General features: G+C 33.9%; 1 protein-coding gene across 1 annotated transcript in view; it reads left to right on the top strand.

Moving 5' to 3' along the window:
* LOC110442737 (glycerophosphodiester phosphodiesterase domain-containing protein 1-like) overlaps window positions 1–4,433 on the top strand; it is a 20,890-nt gene that overhangs the window by 2,459 nt on the left and 13,998 nt on the right. The window lies entirely within an intron of this gene.

Genomic DNA, 4,433 nt, shown 5'->3' with positions numbered 1-4,433 from the left:
TCGTAAAACATTTTCCGATTTTATTGCGACCTATATCCGGCGCACGCACTCAACGGAAGCCCGCAGTAATCAGGTCAGAGTTATATTTGCGGTCCGGCATGTTGTTGATGTTGATCGTGCAACCGGAGAAGGTTGAATTGGTGAAAAATCCAGGCGTAAAATTGTTTGTTGATCTCACAGACACTTGAGACAGGCAGCTGGTGTTAGGGATCAAAGCAGAAGATACCGATAAGTTCGGTAGTGACACTGTTAAGTCGCTCGGAGGTGCAAAGACCAACTTCAGTTATTGTCTCATAAGATGAAGCTGCTATTGGCAGTACTTTAGTAGTAATATAGAAGGGCTTTGCCACACCAAATGTAAATATTAATGAATAAACTGGCTACTACATGTGATTATGACTAGTTAAAGAATGAGACAAGGATGTGGTATTAAAACAGATTACTTCTCCAACCTGTTGACATGGCAAACAATAAATGGTAATTATACCAGGTCTACTTTTAGTACTTTAGTACCAGTGTAAAAACCAATTATCTCACTGTTCCTCCTACCTTCCTTCCCTCCAACTTCCTAAACCCCTGCTGAACAATTCCTTGGGAAATATTAACTAGTGGAGTAGGGGTTGGGAGATAGGACTATACACTGGTAGTACATAATGGATGGTACATGTACTCGTAACAGCTATAAGTTTGGTATGTGATCAGGACTGATTACGCTATAATGTCTCTCAAATGGAGGCTTGTTTGCCATGTCCTAACCTAGGTATTCTGTCTTTGCGTATTGCAGAGTTATCTGCTCTTGTGAGCAGGTATTGATTGTTACGTCATTTGTTTGTGAGAGTAACGTCATCAATTTTTGAGGAAATAACGTAATTTTCTCACACAAACCAATGAAGTAACAATCAATACCTGCTCACAAGATAACTCTGCAATACGCAAAGACTGAATAAGTTCCTCAGGGTAGTATAAAAGTTTCACTATAGAATAAACTAGATCATTTCTAAGATCCCAAAGGCACATTTTATATTTAGCACTAGTTCAGACTTGCATACAGATAGTAATGTCTAGTGAACATCTTTGAATGTGGAGAACATGGACATACAAGTTCTTGTGAAGGAAAAAGAAATATAACAAGTACATGTAGGTACACAAGACTGACTGCTTGACCTTTCTGCCTTCTTGGGATTCTTCAGGCAGAGAAAAGAAGCCAATAAAGACAGAAAGACCTAGCGGTCAGTCTTGTGTACTTGTTATAGAATATACATCTGGAATTATTTTTTGCACAGATCTAGACTGGATTACTTACCTGTGATCAAGCATCTCAATTGATGTATTCTTTACTTAAATCTCAATTCATGTATTCTTTACTTAAATATCAATTAATGTATTCTTTACTTAAATCTCAATTAATGTATTCTTTACTTAAATCTCAATTAATGTATTCTTTACTTAAATCTCAATTCATGTATTCTTTACTTAAATATCAATTAATGTATTCTTTACTTAAATCTCAATTAATGTATTCTTTACTTAAATCTCAATTAATGTATTCTTTACTTAAATCTCAATTAATGTATTCTTTACTTAAATCTCAATTAATGTATTCTTTACTTAAATCTCAATTAATGTATTCTTTACTTAAATCTCAATTAATGTATTCTTTACTTAAATCTCAATTAATGTATTCTTTACTTAAATCTCAATTAATGTATTCTTTACTTAAATCTCAATTAATGTATTCTTTACTTAAATCTCAATTAATGTATTCTTTACTTAAATCTCAATTAATGTATTCTTTACTTAAATCTCAATTAATGTATTCTTTACTTAAATCTCAATTAATGTATTCTTTACTTAAATCTCAATTAATGTATTCTTTACTTAAATCTCAATTAATGTATTCTTTACTTAAATCTCAATTAATGTATTCTTTACTTAAATCTCAATTAATGTATTCTTTACTTAAATCTCAATTAATGTATTCTTTACTTAAATCTCAATTAATGTATTCTTTACTTAAATCTCAATTCATGTATTCTTTACTTAAATCTCAATTCAAGGTACCTGGTTGGAATCCTAGTCTTTGGATTTGCAAGATAGTATTGCAATTTTTCTTGCGAGAAATAGGAATTTTCATAAAATGGGACTCATCAAAAATTTGAAATTAGGATGAGCCACTGAGCATGTGCTTCAACCTATTTTTTGTTGTTACATATATATCACCTGTCTCACTTAATATACCCCCAGTATGTTACAAAGTCGTGTCCATTTACTAATTAATATATTAATTAACCTGTGTATTCGCTTTATTCTGGGCAGCACAGGTGAATAATATATTTGTATTCTACTTCCCCTTAATCAAAAAAGAATCATCCTTGTTTCCGACATATACATTGCATGGCCCAGGTACAGCTTAAAATCAATCCAGATTTTTAAGCAAAACAAACGACAATAAAATGATGTCATGACTTAACTACTATCATCATCTTATTTGTTTATTTTTTTGTTAAATTCATAACAATAACAATATCAATAGATTAATGCTTAAATATACACATGATTAAAAATCTTCATGAATTCCTTTTTTAGCTCACCTGGCCCGAAGGGCCAAGTGAGCTTATAACATGGTGCGTCGTCCGTCCGTCCGTCCGTCCGTCCGTCGTAAACATTTTACTTTAAACAACTTCTACTCAGTAACCAAAAGGCCTAGGGTGATGTTATTTGGCAAGAAGCATGCTGGGATGAAGGGCTACCAACTTTGTTTAAATAAATGACCTTGATTTATATTCAAGGTCACAGGGGTCAAATATGTTTAAAACCTTTAAACAACTTCTTTTGAATAACCAATAGGCCTTGGGTGATGATATTTGGCCTGTAACATGCTAGGAGAAATGGCTTCCAAGTTTGTTCAAATAAATGACCTTGACTTATATTCAAGGTCACAGGGGTCAAATATGTTCAAAACATTTAATTAACTTTTGCTGAATAACCAAGAGGCCTAAGGTGATGATATTTGGCCAATAGCATGCTGGGATGAAGGGATGCCAAGTTTGTTCAAATAAATGGCCTTCATCCATTTTCAAGGTCACAGGGGTCAAATATATTAAATTCCTTAAACAACTTCTTCTGAATAACCAAGAGGCATAGGGTGATGATATTTGGCCAGAAGCATGCTGCGATGAAGGGCTACCAAGTTTGTTCAAATAAATGACCTTCATCGATTTTCAATGTCACAGGGGTCAAATATATTAAATTCTTTAAACAACTTCTTCTGAATAACCAAGAGGCATAGGGTGATGATATTTGGCCAGTAACATGCTGGAATGAAGGGCTACCAATTTTGTTCAATAAATGACCTTGATTTATATTCTAGGTCACAGGGGTCAAATATGTTTAAAACATTTAAACAACTTCTTCTGAATAACAAATAGGCCCAGGGTACTTAAATTTAGCCAGTAACATGCTGGGATAAAGGGCTACCAAGTTTGTTTAAATAAATGACCTTGATTTATATTCAAGGTCACAGGGGTCAAATATGTTTATAACCTTTAAACAACTTCTTTTGAATAACCAATAGGCCTTGGGTGATGATATTTGGCCTGTAACATGCTAGGATAAATGGCTACCAAGTTTGTTCAAATAAATGACCTTCATCCATTTTCAAGGTCACAGGGATCAAATATGTTAAATTATTTAAACAACTTCCTATGAATAACCAAGAGGCATAGGGTGATGATATTTGGCCAGTAACATGCTGGGATGAAGGGCTACCAATTTTGTTCAATAAATTACCTTGATTTATATTCAAGGTCACATGGGTCAAATATGTTTAAAACCTTTCAACAACTTCTTCTGAATAACCAAGAGGCCTAGGGTGATGATATTTGGCCAGAAGCATGCTGGGATGAAGGGCTACGAAGTTTGTTCAAATAAATGACCTTGATTTATATTCAAGGTCACAGGGGTCAAATATGTTTAAAACATTTACACAACTTCTTCTGAATAATCGAGAGGCCTAGGGTGATGAGATTTGTCCAGTAACATGCTGGGTTGAAGAGCTACCTGGTTTGTTCAAATAAATGACCTTGACTTATATTCAAGGTCACAGGGGTCAAATATGTTCAAAACATTTAATTAACTTTTTCTGAATAACCAAGAGGCCTAAGGTGATGATATTTGGCCAGTAGCATGCTGGGATGAAGGGCTACCAAGTTTGTTCAAATAAATGACCTTCATCCATTTTCAAGGTCACAGGGGTCAAATATGTTAAATTATTTAAACAACTTCCTATGAATAACCAAGAGGCATAGGGTGATGATATTTGGCCAGTAACATGCTGGGATGAAGGGCTACCAATTTTGTTCAATAAATTACCTTGATTTATATTCAAGGTCACATGGGTCAAATATGTTTAAAACCTTTCAACAACTTCTTCT

This window comes from Mizuhopecten yessoensis, unplaced genomic scaffold (genome assembly GCF_002113885.1).
Source record: "Mizuhopecten yessoensis strain PY_sf001 unplaced genomic scaffold, ASM211388v2 scaffold716295, whole genome shotgun sequence".
NCBI classification, from domain to species: domain Eukaryota; kingdom Metazoa; phylum Mollusca; class Bivalvia; order Pectinida; family Pectinidae; genus Mizuhopecten; species Mizuhopecten yessoensis.
Note: the sequence above shows the minus strand (reverse complement) of the source record. Positions and strands in the feature narration are given on the sequence as shown.